Here is a 24,795-nt window from a genome sequence, read left to right as displayed (position 1 = left end):
AATATCTAGTGACTTTAGTTGCTATGATGGTTGCTGTTACATCCTACAAATGCCGCCGTCTATTGGTATACATGGAATAACAACAAAATTACTAAAATATCACCAGAAAATTGACGAAAATTAGAGCAAGTTCTTAATTCATCAAGGAATCCACCAACAAATCCATGAAGAAATTATTCAGAAAATTGATGAATTATAGTACTTTACACTTGACAATTTAACCTTGAATTTGTCCATGGGCAAATTCGTGAATTAGTTGATAGATGTAATGTGGGCTTTAGAAATACAGCGTAGGTTAAATAGGGGAGGGGGGGGGGGGCAAAGTTACCTCTTTTTGTGACTAAACATTTTTGAAAAATCTTTGAAAATAACTGAGATATCACCGAAAAACTGAAAATGTCAAATTTCGTGTTCATTTTCGCTAGCTTTTAAACGGTCGGAACAGTTCCTGTTAGCACCTTCTATGAGCACTTTTTTTAGGATGATCTAAATCTGTTATGAGAATTTCCATATCACCCATGGTAAAGTCTCCGGTGAAATAATACAAAATCCTTTATAGGGACAAAGAAAAGCACAAACAAGTGTGGTACTAAGAAAGTATTTAAGTACAAAGGATAGGGACGACAGCAGGTGACATCTAACGGAGGAGTTTTACACATACTACTACTACTGACTATTGATAGATTCCTTTAATGGTTTTTTTCTTATTACTCAAACACAAAATTTATTTCAACGCCTTCAAAGAAAACCGGTAAAATCAAGGGTCTTGGCATTCGCAGACAAATCTGGGCTTAATCCAAGGTTACCAAACTCGTATGTCGAACAAGAATTGTAGGTACAGTAAAAGTATCAGGAACTTATACCGGTACTTAAAACGCTAAAATAAATCAAAGGTAACCTGTCTTCCATGATATGCTAAAATTTACATGTCTCTTAAATAAACAGGCTGATAATAATAATAATATCCCATTTATTTGTACATAAAAAACAACAAAATATTTTTCACTTTAAACTTAAAAATTATTATACTACAAATAAATGTATAAAATCTACGGAGTTTCATTCACACAAACATGAGTACATTGCACATTAAAAATAAAAGAGAAAAAAATGTATATCAACACTGAATTCATACCTGCAGCAGATATCTAAGTTTAAAAACTTGTTAATATCTTTTGTCAGGTGCAAGGTGAATAACTTGATAATAGAATTTACATCGTAGATAAATGTAACAATGGTCGATGAAAATTGCACTATGACCAATTATAACTCAATCTACAGAAAGGTACACCTCAATACACCACATCAAAGCAAGCAAGACTACACCTCACTAGGTGAAATTGGTTCAATTAATTACTTCGGAATCCCCAAAGTACGAATCCAATTGCCAGAGATCAATATATATGGACGATGGCAATTAAAATTCCATGCGTTCTAACTTATTTAAACGACGTGTACTTTGATACGGCGTATGAAGGAAGGAAGATGAAAATCGACACGCACGAATCAAAGCACTACCGTATGCGTGACAAAATTGCGTTATTAAATTCCAACAATAGAGTCATTTACTAAATTACTTTAAATGTTACGGGGATCTTTCAACAAGTATTACACAGTAAACAATAATTATAATACTTTGTAATAGAGAATATAAATCGTTACGCAAGGTAAATTATAGACATAATAAGAATTATCGGGGTTTATTCCTTAATTCAGATACATGACAGTACTCAGGGGCCACTAACTACGAGAACGCGGACTGGTATTAGGGGTTGAAAAGACAGTCGTTCATTGAACCAAGCTGGAGGCTCTATTGGCCCCACTAACAGAATAATAATGTCTTTATTATAATAGGCGTAGTTCAGCCTAGGTCTGTTTTTTTTACAGGACCTACATATAAGTTACTATTTGACCTTACAGGCAGCCGTACAAACAATTTAAAACGAAACTAAGACCAGTGTAGAACACTTCAAGGCATATTCATGAAGTGATAAAATTAAAATATGAGTCAATTATACGATGGGAACAGCCGAACGTATAGTTTCGCGCGGCTTAATTTTCATTATTAATAAAGCACATACACAAATCTATAACTCCTAACTTTAATTTAATAAGTCCGTCCTTGACCTTTGGTGACTGTTGGATTTATTCATAGCAGGCCACACTCAGATTATATAGGGTTATAGCTACTTGCAAATATTATCTCTATTTCAATTAATTAATCTTAATTGAAAAGAATTTCCCTTGTAGTGCAGTATTCCAACAGGTAGTGGTTCGCACTGAATATAATTAGCAAAATCTTCTAAACCGCATACTAGTCAATTAGTGTTAACAATCTTGCACCTCTCCTAACTGGAATCGACTAACTTGCACTCCTTTTTTTACGAAGTTTTCCTTCCTTACTCTAAAATGAAAGGGTTTTAACTGGCCCCCTATCGTAATTATTGTGGTACTAATCGATAATAAATCACTCATTGAAAATAAGTAGCAGTTTTCATTGTGAGGTTAGTTAGACTTGCGTTCAAATACTTGTAATTGCAGAAAAACCGTGTAGAAATGTGAAATAAGTATGTCATCTCGGTCATATCCAGGACGGACTATTCCTTTTGTCTTGAATGCGTTTTGGGCATCTCCCTAGTTACACTGTAAGGTATTTCTGTGAGAAATTGTTCACGAATGTTATGTATTTTCCTTCTTTTTTGACCTGAGGATCAATAGCCGTAGTGCCTCCAGAAATATACACAAGAGCCTACGTCATATCGTTCTGCGACGGACATCCACCTAATGTGTTTACGACGGGGGTGAAAAATACTGCAAAGGAATAAATTAAAATTGTGAAGTAAACAACTTCAACACAAATTGCCTCGTGTTAAGGGAGTAGCTTTGATATCTGATGCATTGCGTGTGACGTAGTGATAAAAGTGAAATACACTAAAACCTTCACAGAGCACGCAAAACGAGGTCGCAATTTAAACTTAAAAGCATTTTTAAATTATAGATAATATAAATACAACAAAGTTGAAAAAATTATAATCGAAAATGAACAGGGTGCCTTAGAAACGCGACGCGCACATTTGTCACAACTGTAAAATAAAATACACGACAATTAATTAAAAAATGTCATCCTTTTAACCCTTCAGCAGTAGATTATAAACTTTTATGGATTTATAGCGCGGTTACTACACGATACATAAATATAAGGTCATTTATTACACGTCTCATTGTTATAGTACCACTTTACACGCGAATGATACGAACTTTTCCGAAAGGTCCAGTACCCTTTATAACTCATTTTTCTTCACAACCCAAATAAACAAGGATTTTATGTGAGCATTAGCATTTTTACGCAAAGAAGACAGGAGAATGATGGATTTTTAATAAAAAGTTATCTTATGAATTACTAGGTTTGTCGGAAACGTTTGATACCTAGTTCATTCTTATCCCAATATTGAATTGAAAAAAACTCGAATCAGACGGGGCAAGCTATTTATAAGCGTTGGCATTTTATCGATTCGGGGTTTACTGTTCTTATCTTACTGTACACGGAGCTATATAAGAGCACAATTAAAATCGATTCTGTTAAGAAATTCTGAGACACTTAAAGATATAATGTTCTACAACGTATTGTGTATGGATGATGATTATGATACGGACGAGATCATTTTAAAAATTTTGTACTCTCTTATGGAGATATCGACAAAGGACACAATGTCGCACACTGAACATGAACCTTGTGATGAAAATGAACAATGTTGCACAAACGATACGTATCTTTTCCGGCGACGAGTAGAAAAGAGGATAGAAGAATTTGCGCTAATTTCGTAAGTTTTTATTTGCAGAGTTTCTTACAAGAAGAGATAGGGCCTCGGTTAGGACTGAATAAATGGGGAAATTTGAAAATGGTCACGAGAAAGATTCACGATTGCACAAGGTGTTTTGTTTTAGAAAACAGGAACAGGCCAAGAGTGTATTTTCAACATGAAAGGCCTAGCAAGCAAAGGCATGACTGAAGATGAAGCCTTTGACCTTCACCGAGGTCTACTTCTCAATGTCAACTTGTGTACTTGGATGACCTGAAAAATGAAATATCACAAAAAGGGGGCCATTGACCTTGCATAACCTTGGGAAATAAATGACACGTACAAAGGCAACAGATGGCGTTGCAAAAATATAACACCAAAAAAAATGGGTTGATTAACCTTCGATGACCTTAAAATGACACCTCAAAAAAAGGGGTATTAACCATGAAAGTTAAATGACACCTTGGATGACCTTGAAAATGCAGTATGACATCACAAGAAATAGGGTAGTCGACAATGAAAATCAAACGACCCCTTAAAAATGCGGTTGTTGACTTTAGATGACCTTGAAAATAAAGTATGGCATCAAAAAATAAGGTAGTCGACCATGAAAATTAAATGACACCTCAAAAATGGGGTCGTGGACCATGCATGACCTCGAAAATGAGAGAGCGCAGGCAAGTGTCTGTTGAGTTTTACCTTGACATTCACCTTGACCTATTGTCCAAGGTCACGCTGATGGCGAGCGACCTTGAAACTGCTCCAGGTTTTGGCTTGTATATTTTTCATATCACTCGCAACGGTACGTGGACATAAGGTCTATTTGTATATTTTTGTCCATTTCATTTGCGAGAAGCTTGCACTGTACCCACATTTTACTTGAGCAAGTAGTAGATCAATCATCTCATAAATATCAAGTAAAATATAAAGCCAAATGATATACGTGGCAAGTCAAAACTTACGGCCCCGCTCCAGAATGTCGTTATTTTTCGAGGTGATGCAACGTTACCTGCAACAAAATAACACAGTTAATTGCGATCTATTGTCACCGTCTCGCTGAACCTACTTATTAACAATGTACTGAAGTGTGAAGCCAATTGCAATTTGTAAACGTGTTGATTGCATAGACTGTAATTCAGTGAGAAACTTCGTAGCACCTTTTCAATTCGAGTTAAATGCGTATATTAGGTGTACAACTATGCAATCACATTCCTATTCACTTCATGTTAAAGCTTGATTATGTGTTAATACTCCAATTACAAACAGGAAAGCTGTTTACAGGATATTGTAAATTTTCACTATAATATTCTAAACAGACGTCATGTGTAGAACCACTGGCAACTGAATTATTAGTAATTGATTTTGCAAAAAGAAAACCGACGGACAGAAACATTTTGTTAGCAGGAACCACTACGAAGTGCGTTGTTGCGTTATTTGCTACTTTATAACAGGTATGGAGGAACAAAAGCATCTCCCTAATTTAGTGTAGTAGGGTAATAAATAAGCATAGAATGCATCGGGCGTCTTATTACGAACCTTTTCTTTTTATGTTTAGGCTTTATTTTATAACATCTTCAATGAAAGGATTTATTAAGTTCATGCTTTATCGCGAAACCTCGGCATTAAGGATGCAGGTACACCAGTTGATATCTGTAGTGTTTTCAGACGCATGATTTAGTTTGTGTAATTATTTTATTTTTAGCAGAAAAACTGATTAAGCCGAGGATTAAGCTATGGATGGTTCGTCTTTAATTTAAAGTGAATCTGTACCATTATTCGTAAACAATGCGAAATTATAGTTTTTATTTAGATTGATGAGACATTGTAAAATGATAAAGGCGCAGGTGTTGCTCTGTATAGTTATCCTTAGGAAGTCGAACATTTTATTTTTGGGTAAAAGGAATATCTGTATCTAAGGGAAATGGGTTTAGAAAAGGAAATAATTGATAATAGTTTGTGTACGTAATAAGTGTTTTATTAAAGTACGACGAAACTTTGTATCCCACAGAAGAAAGTGGAACGCTTATTTATAAAGGTATCTTGTAAGAAAAGTAGGAAATCTTCTTTGGTCGAGGACGTTGAACACAGTCTTGAAAAGCAATCCTGCAATTTCAGAGTTATAAATAAATATTGAAGACTCATAGGGGTGCATACAATTTTTATTACACCGTGTTTTATATACATCAAGAACCGCGTTGTGTGGCTAATAGCCAATCACTTCAATGCTAATAATATGCATAAAAACATAAAATACATATATTATCGCATTAATAAACATTTTATATGGAGTTTTATTGCACATTCATGAACAATATTACGTTCTTTTCCCACAATGTGTGGGATTTTACACTGAAATTTATATTTCACGTCTTTTATGTCGGGGTATTAACAATCTTAGTTAAGGTGACGAAACGATTAACTGTATACATTCGTTTATTACTATATGCAGAGTAAAAGACCAGTATAAACTTTGTATCTAGATTGCTGTAAAAGATTCATTAACGTAACCAACTATTTTGAATGTTAGACCGTCGCAAATGCGAGTACCGAGTGATCTAAAATGACTGCCGCAGAACTGAACATGCATAAAGTTGGTAACATGCCAAATATGTGACTTATTTAAAAGCAGTTGTGGATCAATTTAATGGATCACTAAACAATAATCACAATTAATTAATTAAAGATAATTTATCAATCACAGTTGCGCGCTCCGATTCATGTTTTCAAATAATCATTCTAACGTTGCCCGGGGGGTAGTCTTGCTAATTAAACGACCACCGTAAAATTCTTTTCTTCTGAATAATAAACGTGTAACATGCTCGTAATAGGTACTATCAAAGGAGATGTGCGAGAATTTTACATTGGAATTAACAAAACGATTGAGTACTATGAAGTACCATATCGACAGTATCCGCGACACCGTTGTCTTTTGGCTCGTAATTTTATACCCATATAAGAAAACATAATCATTTGCAATGTTAAAATTCTAATAAATTACTTGTCTACATAAAATAAAACAAACTAAATCATTACAATGTAAACTTTAGCAATCGCCTCAAATGGAGATCGTGTGGATCAAGTCCTTTCAATTTCAAGATCAAGTGCTAAGAAAGATGGAAAAAAGGATCATTTATTTATTTATTTATTGTCCCTCTTGTTCTAGGCCCTCAACAGGCTTACGCCCAATTACAGAGTGACCCGCATAATGCTTTTTAGAGGTGCCCCTGCAGAAGGTCTTAAGACGCTCGTAGAAAATTGTTTACTAAACAATTAAAATATTAGCACTATTATGTCTTTAAACTTTTTTGCAACGTAGTAGCGATGACGTTATCAGGGCGTCAAGTCGGTAAATGATTAGATATCAGCGATAAGGAATAAAACCGAATGTGACTCATTCTTTATGTGAAATACGATAGTGTAGGGTGGTTTTCCAATCTTTCGCGCCATCGACAAATACCGGAAATACGTCAAATAAGATACAATTTAAGCATTTCTATTAATTAATTAATTAATCCCATTTTCCCAATATTTGAGGTTAGGAACGAGATTTTCAAAAGAAGTTAAAGCAGGTTATTGCAAAAACAATTGAACGCCCCACGCCATTTTTGTTTTTGAAATAACTAAGTACCTCTCCCGCCTTTTTCCCCTAGTGAATTAACTAAGGAGTGACCTTGTTTTATGGTGCAAAGTCATGCTCTGGGATTTCCCCGGCGAAAAAATTCGTGTCACGTGCTCGGCCGTTTTTTTGTAAACATTTTCGAGGTTAATTTTATACAGTCCAGGCATATTAAAAGTACACAAAACGAACTATAAAAAACGATAGAAAGACAGAAAGATTTTAAATTAATTAGCGTTTTAATTGCGGTTTGGCTTTAATAGGTGAAAATGATCTGATTGATGGATTATTTTTGCAATTTCGCCGATTTAATTGAATTAATTTAGTTATTTCTGAACTGAGGTTTACAAAAAATATTTAGCCACTGTACAGATAATACTATGAAAATTAAAACTTCTTTATTTTATGTCTTACTAACCTATCATAGCACATTTTATATCTGTGATACACGGTCATAAAGTACCACTTTATGCCCTAGGGCATTAATTATCACCATAGTAACTCATTCTTACTTAATGACAAAACAAACAAATATTTGCAGGTCATTGAAAATTAGAAACGTCAATTATTAATTGTCAATACCTACTAAATCACAATATTGACCTTATTTCGTATAGTTTCTGGAACTTCTTGCTCATTCACGATGAATTACATTATTTAAAATTACGTTTGACTTTTGGATGGTTTCAATCACATTAACAAATTCGAACCACGCATACTTAATCAAACATAATTTGTAAAACATAAAATTTTGTATGTACCACGGGCATAAGCTGATGTTTATACTCTCGGGCGACTAAAAAGCTCTCGGGCCATAGGCTCTCGAGAATATAAACATCACTATTATGCCCTTAATACATAAATAACTATAATAGTGCGGCCTGCGATAAACATAAAAATCTGTAATTGGGCTTAAAATTAACTCAATTAAGTTAATTAATTAAGTTCGACGAAATTTTTTTGTTATAGTTAATTATTATTTTCTTCTTTGTTACACAATTTTAAATATTTCGTTTAAATAAAATTTTTAAATTCAAAAATATTTATTTTTTCCTTGCCTCTCCGTGCCGAGGGCTGTCGGATACTACAAAAATAATTTACATACCTATCTCTACAGTCTACGCCCTACGGGAACAATGATAAAACTGATCAATTATATACGGCAACTAGTTTCATTATCAGCGGCTAAGACGGCGCTAGATTTCTCACTCCGAGAAGGAATAAATAAATATGGCAGCTACGGTTTCTTAGTAAAGAAGCACCCAATTATTTGTCATATATGTACTGTGTATTCATAAACTCTAGTATGAAAAATGAGTGCTTCACATGTGGTAAAATGGATTCTTGTCAGTTGTCCTAGCTAACGTGGGATTTCAGCGGCGCGATAAAAAAAATAATTAAAATCTTTTAAAATCTTAATTAATCTATTTTATCAAAATATAAAATGATACTCGAAAATTTTTACAACTTCTGAAAAGTATTTCAAATATCTTCCTAAACTTAAAACCGAGCTTAAAACCTAGTTTTTCGCCGCTAAAATCCCACATTAGCTAGAGTAAAAACCCATTTTACTTTGGCCAAGGTTAACTTGTTTCCGATTGCGATGCCATTACAGAATCACGTTCCTCCGTAAAAAGAAATACTTTCTATTTCCTGTTATTCTTCAATGAGTCGTCCTCAGAATGCGTTAACATTACCAAACGTATTATTATCAGTTTTATCAGGCTCTCATCATCTCCTAAAGTTTACACGATTGTAATGATATCTGTGCATCCTTTCGTGGGTGAATATTTGTTGTAAAGAACCTCTTTTGTTTTGCTTGACTTTTCTTCTTTGCAACATTTTAAATGCATAATTTATCATTTTTCAAAACAACCTAGGTTTTCAATACTTATGGCATTTCTCTCTTCTAATTGAACAAAATCAAGGTTCAATTAAAAAAAAAAAAATAATTAAATTAATTCAATTCAATTCGCGAATACGTCAAATAATCGATAAATCAAAGAACGCCTGCAAATTATTTTTACCGATTAAAAGCAATCAAAATGCTAATGAAATTAAAAACCGAAAATAAAATCTGCCAATTTTATTTCATTGAAACCTCTAAATTATACGAGTTGTCAAGAAATGGTAGAGAAATCATCATCCAATTCTAACTTAGAATCTGTCTCTCTCTATCAATTACCTTTTTCTATTATTCGTTTTGTATTTGAGAGAACTGTATAAAATTAAACTAGAATTTTTTTACAGAAAAGCAACAGTCCATCCGGAATGGCGCATAACGGCCTAACACGTGACCAGGGTTTTTCGCCGCGGAAATCCCATACCACGACCTTGCACCATAAAACAAGGTCCCTCCATAATCACCGAGAAACCCCCTTAACTAAGGCCCCTGACTTTTTCGTGGGGGAAGGCCCAGACCACGACCTTACACCATAAAACAAGGTTACTTCCCAAACTTTGTTTGATTTGATCCTGAAATTGACTTTTATTACAATTCAATTGAAATGACCTAATCTCATTGTTTTAAAAGGTAATCTTGATTAAAAACTTGTAAGTAGTAAATATACAAAATGATTACAATTTACATGTAGTTGCTGGCATAATTTACGATGTACGAGTGGATTCATAGTAATTCTTTGCTTGATTGAAGTTCAAGGCCTCTACTTTTCCGTACTAGTCCGAAAAACAACGCTCGGTCAATAATAACATATGGATTCAACGTGTGTGATCCATCGTAACCGACTTTGATGGTCCACGAAAAAGAAAAATGTCTATACTCATACTCAATTCTTGCTTATACAAACAGTAATGGTTGTAACATCGATTCTTATGTCTAGAAAGATGGATAAACACTAATTTCCACTCGAAATTCTGATCACAGTAATTAACAATCGTTTCCTAGAAATCTCTGACTACGTGATTCGTATTCATCCCGGGAGATGATAACAATTTGAAACGTGATTAAATACGCAGAGGTGTAAAGCGTGATGCGTAAACCACGACCCCTGTCTCATTTTCCGCAAATTGTCACCAACTTCCACATAACGCGTAACTTGTATCCCGAAAGTTTGATAGCTATAAACGCGAATGCCTAACGACATCGGGAAACGTGTCATCAGGCGCTACAATATATTTCGTAATTAACCGCTTCTCGCAATTTTTATCACTCGCACATTAAAACGAGAACCCCGAGCTTATGTGTAATGCCCTTAGTAATGGACGTTTGCTAAAATGTTAGTACCATCGAACAAGTCGGTTTCCATTGTTTGTGACAGAATACATAAATGCTTATTTACGAACCCATTTACACGTATACAGTAGAAGAGGATCATCAAAACGGACGGGTTGGAAGGGCAAAACCTCGCATCTTAATTATTTACCGATGTTAACGCTTACGTCTCGACATTCGTGTACTAATGTTCCTTGTCATTGGGAAACCGACAACTCATTTTAGTTGCTAAAATATGTATCTACACTATACCTAATGGAATGCAACCGTATTGAAACTACAATCCTGACACTGATTGACTTTATTCACTTCCATTAGTTGTGAGTATTTTTATATTACAGAGCGCGCCATAGGGTCCGGAACGGTCGAATATCTCGGTTATCTATCGCCGCGATTTTTTCAAACTAGAGTAAAAAAGCATAATGACAATTTTTTTAAATTTCTGCTTTGGATGGAAATAACTCGAATTTTTTTGTTAAATGAAACACCCTGTATATTTATTTAAGTTTGTAAGAATTTGTGCAGGATTTTTAAAGCTATATAAAAAATGAAGATACTAAATCGGTGGTCAATGTGAAAAAGGGAGCCATTTGTAAATGGAAGGTGCGACAAGCGGCCCTTCCCTATTACATTTAAAAGGCGGTGGTAAAGAAAAACATTTTCTAGGGTTTCAAGATGTTGGTTAAATTCAGAGGAAACAGTTATAATGTCGTCTAACGCACCATTGCGGAATGTTACAGATCGGCACCTATTGCATTATCAATGACGGGTACATTGGTTAAACCAAAAGGCAGCCTACGAAACCTATACAAACCTTTACCATGTACGGTCAAAGCTGCACACTTTCGAAAGGATTCAGCAAAGAGCACCTGTCAGTAAACAGATTTTATATCGTGATAAAGTATTGTGCGTCGCGAATTTGATTAAGGATGTGTCGATACGTATGGTAATGGGTAAGCGTCTTTTTTTGTTACCACATTCAGCGGTATTCAGATACGTGTATAACTCTTCAAATCAATGGAAACGTATAACAGTAGACAGACTTGGCGCTGCGTTAGCTCAAACCCGACGCATAATCAAAAAAAGATTTATAAATACGGTCGTGGATCACAATCTATTTTAGTTTCCCGAATAAAAATAATTTGGGCATGTTCGAACAATGTAGTTAGCTTTTCCACAATTCAAGCAATAATTTTAGACTTGATATTAAGGTGTATGTATCGAGTCGGTTGATCAGATGCATTTTCAAAAGGATTGGCAAAACCTACTCTCATTTATGATAAGCTTCGTGAATCTGATCTGCAATTGGAATTCGGCTTCGCTAACATAAACGAATTAAAGAATCACTTCAATTTGCATATATTATTTGTTTGTTTGTATAATTTTGTATTTCTTAAATAAAAATAAAGGATAGTTTATTATTTGTGCCATATAAGAAAGTTCTTGTATCTATGAACGTGGTTTTCTCGCTGCCAAATTCATAGAAACACAAAAAAATATAATAATGTGACAGTTGCAATTTGCGCAGTTCGTGATGGGAAACCATCGAAACGCTATAATATCGTTTTCCTATTTTTTTAAATGTATATTCGACTTCTGCATTGCAGATACTTCAACAGTTTCTTACGAAAGTAATTCGCTAAATGTTTCGTGCTGGCCCAATTTGATTTATATCACTTTATTTAGCAAAATTACTAATTGCATTAGGCAGATCAAATGGTAGTCGTCGATAATCGCTAGATCGCGTGTGAAAGTTGAACAAACAACAAGGCGGGCATATAGTGCATAATTTAATAGTCAAACGGGAATAAAAAATCTATCGTTCGATGAAGGCGATTAGATTACAACCCGAGTTCATTAGAGCTGCAATTCGTTTACCAAATTAGGATTCAGCTAAAGAAAATCGCGGGATGTAATAATACGTGTTTTTCATTAAAACCAAATACAAACCGAAGTTACATTTGATCACATTAAACTTCACTTTGTCAACAGCTTCTTCGAGCTTTTATTTATTCGCATTACTTCAGTCTGTTGGTTTATAGTGACATTGGAGTGAAATTCAATTGACTTAATCCGAGAGAACGTTCAATATAATTACTTGGTTTATTTCAACAGGAGAATAAACACAAGAAGTAAATTTCTTCCAGAAAACGGAGTTCTATTGGAGCAAGATATTATTGGAAAAATGTAACACTTGAAATATAAAGTTTGTAAGATGCATGAATTGCAGCATCTATAATAATGCTTTAGGTCTTTAGATTATGCACATGTCAGTGATCAATAATATTGTAATGTTTTAACTTTAAAATAAACGTTAAACGAATTTGTCTCAAAATTTATTTCTAGCGCATCTTCAAATTCGTAACTGTGACTGAATACTTATTACTTAATCAACTACTTGTACAACTTCAATGTATCTCCGGTCAGTACGATAAGAAGTTTCGTTATCGCTTAAGTGATGCCTTTCTATAAGGTTGTCCAAATACCCGTTAAATAGAGTAGAAATAGAATTTAATTTATTTCAATCTATCACTTGTGCGTGGCATTTGTCGGCTACCCTTAGTACCAGCTTTATTATTGATTGATTTTGTCTAATAAATTTGTTTCATCTGTAAATGTCTGTTTAATCGAGTCTAAATTACGACCTAGTAGATAAGAAAAAAGACTAGGAGCATTATCTCAATGCCCAAGAAATGAATTTGATGCATTTTTGTTAATTAACTATAAAATATATTTTGTAAGATTAAAATAAATTGTCGTTAAAAGTGATTGTAATACTGAGGATCCTTCGATATTTTGTTGTATCGGTTTATTAAGGATCCTCAGATCCTTTATAGTTTTGTATTGTCGTTCGTCCGTCCGTCCGTCCGTCCGTCCGTGTGCGCTCTAACTCTTTTTAAAAGTGGCCGATTGAGTTGAAATTTGGTGTACGGGTTCTTTGGACATTAAGGACGGACGCTATTTTCAGGAAGGTGGTTCAATAGGAACAAAAGTTATAGGACTTCGAGTGAATCGGGAACAGGAAAAACTACGGGCTAAATATAATAGAAATCAACATATTTCATTCCCTAGGTCATGTATCGGGTTGGGACTTCCGCTAGATTATTCCCTATGACTCTTAGATGTGTAATACTTTAATATAACTCTTCTCTGTGGTATAGGTCGAAAGTTTTAGAGCAAAATGTAGCAAAAATTACACTTTATACATGAATTGAGAGTTTTAAAAGGTTTCAAACGCATTATCTTGATGCAGCAAGAGTACATCACGTGCACATTTGATAACCGCATGTGTGTGATTCAAAAATGTTAAATGATTGCCATATGGGTTTTGATCAAAATAATCAAAATCGTTATTTATGCACCAAGATCGTCGAGAAAAAGACTAGGGGCATTATCTCAATGCTCAAGACATAAATTTCATGCATTTCTGGCGACCACATGGATTTTGATCAAAACATGTCAAAATCGTTATTTATGCACCAACATCGTTGGGAAAAAGACTAGGAGCATCATCTCAATGACCAAAACATGAATTTGATCTATTTTTGGCGACCACATGAATTTTGATCAAAACATGTCAAAATTGTTATTTATGCACCAAGAACGTTGGGAAAAAAACCAAGAGCATTATCTCAATGATCAAAACATGAATTTGATCTATTTTTGGCGACCACATGGATTTTGATCAAAACAAGATTAAGAGCATTATCTCAATGGCCAGACATGAATTTGATGTATTTTGTAACATTAAAATAAATTATCGTTAAAAGTTATTGTAATACTGAGGATCCTTCGATATTTCGTTGTATCGGTTTATTCAACCTGAAACTAACATGCTTTAGGAACTAGAGAAGCGAAAATAGACAACGAAGAAGTCGCAACCTCGTCTAAAAGTAATATTAACAGGCGCACCGGTCTGCTTTTCGTATATTTTCCATCCTAATTAAGTAAGACGAATTTACTCTGGCCAAAGAAAGATGATTATTACATCGAGTACCGTTATTCACAATATACCCCCAGGTAATAACCTAACGTCAAACAAGAGTCGGAAAGGAAAATAACTAATCGGTTTTCTGATATTGTTCCCCTCTTTATGTTTCAATAGCACGCAGGTAATTCGGGAAAATAAAATTATCATAAACAAATTGGCCGCCTTTGTCGGAAAAATGTTGTTATCTTAACAATACGTACCGAAAATAAGGTAGGTAAGCAAATTTCCATTCACGTCTGAAAGTAAAATCGTTTCAACGTTAAAAAAATAATTGAGCTTTAAGTTCAAAGCAGATTTCTTTATTTTGCAATATGAAAATGATAAATATTTAAAAAGAAATTGAAAGGATCGCCTTTTTTCAATTTTATTTGCTGCTTAGATACATTTTCCCCAACATCCCATAACGTATGCTTTTATGAATTTGTTTAATGTGAAAATAATTTAAAAAAACTGGCAAAAGAGGATCGTGTAATTATGTTGTAGAATATATTGTATTTTTTTAAAATAATTTTCAATCAATTTTCAATGTTTTTTAAACTAACGTGATTTAACCTCAATGCTGGATCATGTGTATGAAAAATGCCGTTATTTATTGTTTGAAACCGTTCTCATTTTTGGTGTAAATGTTTGCTCAATTCATGGTTAGGTTTTGAAAACATACTCTTGGCCAAAAGCTAAATTTATATATTTGGTCATTCCATAAAATTTGTGAAAATTATCGAATTGATGAACTTGTATGCAAACTAAGAGCGTGATGAGACCAAAATGGTTACGATATCGAAATCTGTGGTTGATCTCGAATCTTGACTGTAGGATTGCATTTCCCGCACAAGGGAGACGTTACAAATCTCAGGGGTGGGACCCTACTAACAAAAATCTTTTTAGTTTTGAAAGTATGTGCGATATGAGAGTAATTTCCACATATTTCATAATTTAAACGTCCTTCCCAGGCCATGTCACTTTCCATGTTGCTTTGAACAAAGATGAATCACCTACTGTACAGTTACCTTGTTTTGTTACCTGTTCACAATTCACAATTTTCTTCTCGGTACACTTAGTGCCGATTTTGGCTGGATGATGGCCGACGACGTACGCGACATATACAAAGCACGGTCACGAAACAATACAAACTTTACCGCGCGACGAAGCGTCAGTTCAGTTCAGTTTTAAATTTATATCCCGTTTACTACCCGTTGCACCATATGTGTATTTCTAGCGCAAGCTTGTTGTGGTTAGATAAATTTTATCGATGTTATTTCATAGTTTCGTATTCTGCCGCCAGAGGTCACCTGAATATATCTTTCTGTATTTTTCCCACTCTCTTCATTTTTCCTTGGTCTTTTGCGTGCGCGTTGCTTGTTCCTTTAGAGAAGGGCAAACTCTCCTGGTGTTCATTTGTAAAGTTTAATATGCCTTTACTTGACTTAATGTCTACCTGAAGAGGGATTCGTATTGTATTATACTATTTTCTTAGCTTACTTCATCGAATACGCTTTAACGGATTTATATTTACAAGTGTAAATCTATCTCTCTGCATTCTCTTTTTCTTCCTGTTACTTCGTTGTCTACCTGAATATTGGCAGAGACCGTTCCAAATCTAAAAGATGATTGGGCAGAAACCAATTTTGGTACGAATTCAAATATACTATGTAACCCAAAAATGTTAGAATTTGTTACTTCATGCTTGAACTGTTCGCAGCTGTTTTACAATTTATTCGAGTACAAAAAGACGAATTATCCTTTGTGATCATAATACAAACGCAACGATGTCATACAGGCAAAATGATAATCGCAAACGTAATTCCATGTAAAACAAAAAACATCTCGTGCAGACCTACTACAATCCGTTTGTAAGTAAGCCGCTAGACAAAACGGTTCAAAGTAATGACCTAAAATGAAATTACAATAAACAAAGTTACTTTGTTTCCATAGGTGCAATGCGTTTGTCTGTTCTTAAAACCCAATTTGAATATAGATCAAAATTTTGGAGAATTTTGGGCCCAAGCGCTATAATTGAATTTCAAATTTGGGCTCTTATAAGCAACATTCAAACTTAAGGCGATGCGTGAAACATACAATAAATAAAAGCGTAAAAGAGCAATAATTAATTAACATAATAAATGACACTTAATTACGCACTAATTAGATTTTATTCTACCGCTCTTAGGAGTGTTGTCCTAGTCAGTATTTAATAGTTTTATGTAGCTCGTACCTACAATATGCTACTTAGAGCTCTAAAAATAAAATAGCAATAAATTTCGAATTAAGTTAAAACCTTAATTATACAATACGTTCGGACTTCACTCAACGAAACGTAGTTCGATGCGGCACGTAGCAAAAAACTGACTTCAAACTCCAACGATACGTAATACAGCGTAATTCTGCGTAAAGCGAATTTTAAATTGACCGCACTCGGGCCCACGACTTGGCATAAAGCCGATTTTAAAAATCTTCAAAGAAAGCTCTCAACTTGGCAAAAAGCTGAATTAAATTGGCCGCACTATGGCCTTAAACGTGGCAAAAAAGCGACGCTATTCCTGTTCACGTCCTATTTAAAGCGAAAACTCTCTTCTCAAAATCAAAATTATATCAACCAATCGTACAGTTGACAACAGAAAATATCCCCTCATCTTACGTTAATAGACCAAAACAATAGAGGTCGAATAATTTTATTAAACAATTTCTTATCAGACATTAATTAACTAAAATACTAGGAAAAATAAAAATTCATCTCTTTTAACAAACATTCTCGAAAATTTCTACGTTAAATAAAATACAAAGGTAAACAAAAACAACGTTGACCGCTTTCTCGTATGACAATAATCTCCGTGCCGTTACATAGACAAACGACAAATAATAAAACTTAATTATGAATGTTAATTATATAAAAAGGAGACCGCCCTTGTCCATCTTAATTAAGATGCCCGAAAACTTCATCCTGCCAGACGAAATAAACACAGCAATATGTTCAAATATCCTCAGATACCAAGATTAGGGTAAGAATTTTCGAAAAATGTTTAGGTCTATCTAAAAACATCGTGGTTATTTAAACAATCATAATATATAAAATTAAATCCATTTCTTTGAGTAAATAAAGTCAAAGATTTCAGTAAAACGAACTGAGACAAATCCTGGGCACAAAAATAAAATTTTACTTTACTTTATGTTAATAAAAAGAGCGTTCAGGAGGATCATGGGTTCTTGTTAAAAAACAAAACGTCTTTGAGCTATAGTTGAGTACACGAACATAAAAGGTTCTTTTCGAATGTTTATTTATTTATTTTTATTTTGCCTTGAGTGGGCACGGTTTCAGCCAAGGCTGTTCTGCCAACCCAACCCACTATATATTTCCAAATATCCATTTCCGAACCCGGATTCGAACCGGGGACCCTTAGCACCACAGTCCAGCTTTAACTGAACTGCGCCACACGGGCCGGCGATTAAATCGATCTTCCTGTTTCACACCCTAGAATTTCTTCGGATCTTCTTTCAACAACAGATTGTCTCAGATTATTTATTACCACTATAAAAACGTTCCTTCAAAATTGTCTTCGCGGCTGTAATTACGACGCTAATTTGACCCAAAAACAAAATGGCGAATTGCTGCTCAATTTGGGCACGTTTAAAATTTAAATGAGCCCCTCAAATCAAAAACTAGTTAGATTCTTTCACGTTCCGCACATCTTCTGATCCTTTTCCTTAGTGAGTTATATCACGCTTAGTAAGAAATGTAATCCTATCGCTCTACTAAGAAGGATGTAATTCAAACTGTAATCCCTAATCTTGACACCTCGAGTTATTAAGGAACAGAAAAGGCCATTGAAAATGAATAAATAAAAATGACATAATTTCGTTGACCGCAATCATCCACATAAATTCTTTTCTTTGGGAAAACACATTCTAATTTACTTATTTGTGCGGAAAAAATTCAAAAATTTAATCCAAACATAAATGCTTTCGTTACGTACGTCTAAACATCCCTTCGGGTCCTATCTTTCCAAAGCAAGCAAGTCATTTTACAGACCTGAGAATTTAGATCGTTGCATTCATATTCACTTCACCGCCTCCCATGAGAGTGTCGGTACGCTACATGTTTACGTTTATTTGAACTTGTTTGAACTAATTTGTATTGGGGAGAATATGAATTACTGAAAACTCAACAATATAAATCGTAACTTCGCTTCTTTCACTGCATTTATGTGCCAACATTTGCATTAAGTACATATTCAAACAAAGAACTTTTCTCTTTTAAAATGGAGCTTGGCCAATTCCACAGGTGTGGGGTGGCTCACGATCTAGTATGGTAAATGTCTACTGAATTATGCAACACAAAGAAAATTGTTATAACGCTTCTGCTAATGTTGAATGAACTTCTACTACCTAAGTGCTGGCATTAACTGTTTCTACTAGGATTAGGAAACACAAATCTGCTCCGAGAGGCTAACGTAATTCAGGCAGTAATAAAGCTCATCCTACCGTTTAGAAAAACCGCAGAGAATTTTTCGATCTCGAGTAAAGAGAGTGTTTCCAAGACGCGAAACTCCCATTCCATGTTTTTTGCAGGAAAGAAGAACCTTCAAGTGTAATTACTTAGGATTATCTTTCCCTTTTATAAAACAAAATTTTACCTACAATGAAATTTAACGCGAAACGTAATAGTGCTCAAAGAAAAGTGACACGCTTCATGCGTAGGGTAATCACTTAATTGCGAAGCGAGTTTCTTTACAAAGATGATAAATAAAGTAAAATGGAAAGACGTCTACTTATAAAACCGCAAACAGACGTAGTCGAAAACGTTAAAGAGAAAATCTAGAACAGCGGTTAACGTAAATTCAAAAGCTCATACTAAATTTATTCAAATGTTTAACAATCTCTCGAGGCTTTAACAAATCCCGAGTAAATTTCTTTTTCGTTATCGGCATGAACGTTTACGCAAAAGAAATGTAAATCGAGGAAGTATTTGTACCTTTCTTTGCGGTTGCCTTATCGTAGGCTGAGTGACATAGCTTCGTATCGTGGCTAAGGGAGCGGGAAGGCCGGCCAGCATCGGTTGCACGTGCACGGCAGGATGCTGCAAATGAAGAGGACCGCCGGGGTGGATCGGCACCGCTACCATCTTTTGCAGGGGAACACCCCAAGGCAAATACCACGATCCGGGATGTTGCATTTGTTTTCGTTTTAGGTTCCTGTTTACATCAGACACTCAGGAGCGATTTAGTGAAACACATGGACGACGATCGTAGCGCGACTCTGTAGGAAGAAGCGAATACCACGGGCGGTGTGAATTGACTGGAAGTTTGCGTGATGCGAAAGCTCGCCTGGGTTGGGGCTGTGCGCCGTGCAAAGTTGAGCTTTAGCATGCAAAACACAAACTCAGTTCACAGTATGCGATTGTCTTGAAGCAGCCCGAAGAGACACATTAAGCCATTAATTATTCCCCAAAACCTAGGCTTATCGCATTTTTGCAATGCGGAAAGGATACAATAAAATTTCGCTTGTGAAGCGCATTTAAATTCCGGACCACACAACGCCAATTGATTTTCTGGTCTAAGAAACTCGATCAAATTTATTCCCGAACTCGGAATTTAAATGTATGTAATCATACCGGCCTCATTTCCTTTCAACTGAAGCGGTTTGGTTATTTTGTTGTATACCGACTCCAAAGCGCGTTCTTTGGGGCCTTTCAAATTATATGCACGTAAAACAGGCGCGCGTAAAATTAATTCCGACAATCGTCAGTGAACGAGCGAGTCAAAGCTCGCCGAGAAACATTTATAATTGCTCTTATTTAATGCTAAAAGGGCGCATCTAATTTGAAGAGAATCGAAAAACTGCTACCTTTATTTTATTACTCGCCAGCACCAGACGTAGCTAACAAACAGCGATGTGATAAATTTAAGGATGCTGGCGTTTTATGGCTTTCTGATAGGTGTGAAAAATGTGCACGCATCTTATTGGAAATTTAATGGAAAATATTTCATGGGTGATATTGGCAAATGATGCAGAACCACTACTGGAGAGGAACTATCAGCCGAACGTTTGGAAGTTTACAACTACTATGAGTATAGTCCGCTGACTTTAGAAGTTTATATTAAAAAACAACACACCCGATTTGTATCAAATAAAGCGGCAAGTATTTATTTATACGTATGTGTTCGTAGTTTCACAATGTGAATTATTATTCGATATTGTCACTGACAAAACATTATTAAGGACTCCATAAATTAGTATATTGCCCGGTACAGATCCTCAACCCGATACAGAAAAGTTGGTGAATTTCGACCTTTTGATTCACAGCAGACAATGAGTAAGATCAAAATCCTTTAATTCCAGACCGTCATGTAACCAAATTTTGGCTAACACTTAAAATGAACTTTGTGCGAGAACCAATAAAATGAATTGTAATTGAACATGAAACTTTTCTGTTTGTCGTTAAGAAGAAAAGGGTTCGAATGAACACACAACTTGAGTGATATTACAAAAACAAACTTTATTCTACATACACATAAAATACTAAAAATAAATCAATCATTACATTCCTGTGAAAATGGACATGGTTATTCACAACAACATGTTACATGCACGATTGGCACACGCAACAAAATTACCTTAGATAAGCACACGGTAAGCTCGGTCAAGGTAGAGGTGGGTGTGGGTGGGGTTCTGAGGTGTTCGATTTCAAAAGCTAGTAATAAAAAGGAGGGTGAGTAATCAGAAAGTATAAGCATAAATCAGGGTAGGCAAAAATATAAGCAAAATATATAGCAAAATATAGGCGCCACTTAGTCTTGTAGAAAAATGAATGAGAGATACTTACTATCAGGGGACAATGTAGACTAAGAGAACCTTGTAAGCTGAAAAAGAAATACAAGAAATAGGGATACAAATAATACACAAAAATGTCACGATCGGGGATTAATTTAATGAGTCAAAATAAATGATGAAATGGATCAACAGTACTACAAATTTGAACACTGTAATACCTAGATCTTATTCTCACAATTCTGGTAAAATAATATATAAATTCGAATCTAACCCAAATATAAAATCTTATAAAACAAAGCTTTAATTAGGCAAAACAAACTCGAGATCGAAAAGGTGTCGTTAAAAGGCCAAAAGGGTTTCCGCAAGACAACACGGAATCAAAATGTTAAATGACACAAAAATTTTAATTACAACTTCGACAAGGTATCGGTCGCTAAATGAGTCACAAACGTTAATGCACGGGGAAAACGGAGAATAAACTTACCTTGAAACTCGGGTCGCAACCATTCGAGCTCGAAGGAGTGCGCTACGCCAATCCTGAAATCAGGTTAAACACACAAAAATACTATAAGGGTTAATTGATGCACTAGGCGAATACGTGCCCAAAAAGGTTTAACGTTCGAAGCTAAATAGCTGATAATACACACACAAAGAAATTGTAATCGTCTTCAGCGAATACAAAAAAATCAGTTACATTACAGAAAAAACAAAATTTTGGGGTCGATCTAAAGCTTCTTCAACTCACAACAGTTAGCATAAATGAACAGCAAAATATTTACACGAGTAATCTAAATAATTCAATTTTCACACAAGGCACAATTTAAATAATATCAAAACAACACAGTAAACAAGGTAAATATGAAGTCAATTAAATACAAACAAAGGGGGTCGTAAATAATTTAAGGTTAGGTCGGAGGTTATGTAGTAATTTTGAAGTATTTCGAGGTAATTCGGGCCAAAAATATCCAGCGTCGAAAATTTGGTAATCAATCGTTGATAAATAAATTCGGTAGTCAAACGTCTAGCAATGGTAGATAATAAGGGCGTCAATACTTGCGGTTATAAATCCGAAATAAAGATACGTCGTCAAATGTGGTTTGAAAATGTCGGTGGGTCAGGTAGAAATCTGCTTAACCGATCACGTGATGAAGATCCAAAATGGTCGGCAAGGCGTCGGGGTCGTTATCGTTTATTAGACCACGTTGTGGACAAATTAATTCCAGCGTAGATTCCAAATAATATTCCAATAAAACTAATCCAAATACAATAGTAGGTAGATAGGGGTCCAAAGGAAGAAGCCCCTAGCTATTTAGGGCGTTTTGTGAATAAATCCGTATAAACGTTTTCACTGAAGCAGCAAGACAAAATATAGTAAAATCTTCAGAGAACAGCACGAACAACCATTAATAACCCATTTCTGGAATGTTCAAACGAACAGAAACAATGGCGACGTGTTACTTCAACAGACGAAATGGTTCTACTTACGCGGAATCGGAAACAAAGAAAGGTGGTTAAAAAAAATGCGAAAAGAATAAGCCTACGCCATCTAGTGAAGAATACAATTTCGATACAGGACATCTATACTAAAAATAATCAGATATTTCCACAAAAGCGGCAGGTGTCGTCACTTGTCTGTACAAACGGTCAAACGTAAAGGAATGCAACCAACATAAAATATTGATTTAAAAATGGATTTTCGAATTAATAAAAAAAAATATCGTCACAAACAGTACAATCAATTGTCAAATACAACTTAAAATTACTTAGTTTTTCTTCGAGACCAAATATCCGAATAAGGTTCGTACACACAAATCGCTAATCAAACTAACAAAAACCAAAAATGCCTTATGAACCGTGACACACCTAAAACTTTGTCTTACTACTTCTTTTCCCCAATGCAGTTGTAGATAAAGTTATCCTTATTCTTCGTTACCGTAGCCCTTATCAAAAACTTGAAATTGCCGTCCGACGCTCCCAACCAATTGACTCCCAATGAACGACTTCCTTGAGCACGAAAACCACAACAATAAATAATCCAAACTCGATGACTTTTTTTATTTCTCCATAACGTAAAACGTAATCGGTCACGAGCTGGGCAACTTGACTTCTCCTTCTAAATAAAGGCACTCGAAACTAGATGAAAGATTTCTATAAACGAACTGTAACTTGGGCCCAAAATTTTATACGACGAAAATAATACTGTTTCTGACGGGCAGCAGTTCGGCCTTGGAATTCAACAAAAGCCGTCTCTCGTATTTAAATTCTTAGAATTTTCCTTATCTAATATAAATTTTTTTAAGATTAAACTTGTCACGGTATCTCAAAACAATTACCCTTATCTCACTCAAATGAACGAAAAGCTCCATAAATCACATCGAAACTGTCACATTCGCATTAATGAGCACCTTGATAACAAATAAAAATGGGGTACAACAATGTCTTAATCGAACAATTACAAGAAATAGTGTATCATTTATAAAGAAAATAAACAAATACGACCTTGACTACACGCCCGATGCGCAATCGTTTTGTGTTCAAACGTAAATAGACCCACCACATAAATTAGAGACAAATTTTAATGACATTAATTAAACAATTAGGCACGCGAATTCATTCCAAATGTCTCAGAACCAAACTAACCGTCCCAACTGACATTGTTTACACAGCAATATTGTTCTGATTTGTTGATTTAAAATTGTTTTTTTTTCTAATGGCCAGGTTACGCGGATGTTGCTTCTAATAACTGCCTAAATTCTTCTCTTTCATTTTAAAAAACCATAAATAAGGTGTCCTCCATTTGTGATACTCAATCCACCATCGCATTCAGATGTTTCACTTTTTCCAGTTAGAGTAGCTTCTAAAAGCTCATTGGTTTGTTGTAAATTAAAGTGTTCAATGGGTTTTGCATAAAAAATGGGTCGAACCTCTCTACTTCTAATAAAAATCTCGAATTTTTTAAAAACAAGTTATCCTTATTATAAACATTTTAATAAATTTTCCCAGCTATCTTTTGACATGTATCTACAATGATGTACCTGCAGGAATTTCTCCTAATGACAGGACACCCTGTACATAAAAATATTTCAATTTATTAAGTATTGTATCGTAAAAATGGTAAGTTGTGGGATACGAACTCAGTTAGTTCGTTTTATGTGAAGTTGTATTTCAGTGTTGGTTTTTCCTTTCCGAATTATTTGTTTTAATTTTATCACTTTTGAATTGTTCAATGTAGATAAAATGCTTTCATTTAGGCACATCTGGTCAAGTCAAGTTGGTGTACTTTATAAAAGCTTTTGCGATAAAGAGTGTTTGTCAGGTGAAGGTTAACTAATTTCAAGGAAATACACATCTGGCGCTGATAACTAAGATTTTACGAACAAGTACGTGTCTT

General features: G+C 34.8%; 1 long non-coding RNA gene across 1 annotated transcript; it reads right to left on the bottom strand.

Annotated features, from left to right (window-relative positions):
• Positions 1 to 53: 53 nt before the first annotated feature.
• Positions 54 to 22,897, bottom strand: LOC116170393. The gene is made up of 3 exons (XR_004145229.1): positions 21,889 to 22,897; positions 21,457 to 21,493; positions 54 to 4,809 (listed from the first exon to the last, which is right to left on the bottom strand). It is a non-coding gene; the product is annotated as an uncharacterized LOC116170393 (long non-coding RNA).
• Between the last annotated feature and the right edge of the window lie 1,898 nt (positions 22,898 to 24,795).

The sequence above is a fragment of the Photinus pyralis genome, unplaced genomic scaffold (assembly GCF_008802855.1).
Source record: "Photinus pyralis isolate 1611_PpyrPB1 unplaced genomic scaffold, Ppyr1.3 Ppyr1.4_LG5, whole genome shotgun sequence".
Classification (NCBI taxonomy): Eukaryota; Metazoa; Arthropoda; class Insecta; order Coleoptera; family Lampyridae; genus Photinus; species Photinus pyralis.
This window is presented reverse-complemented; position numbering and strand designations above follow the sequence as displayed.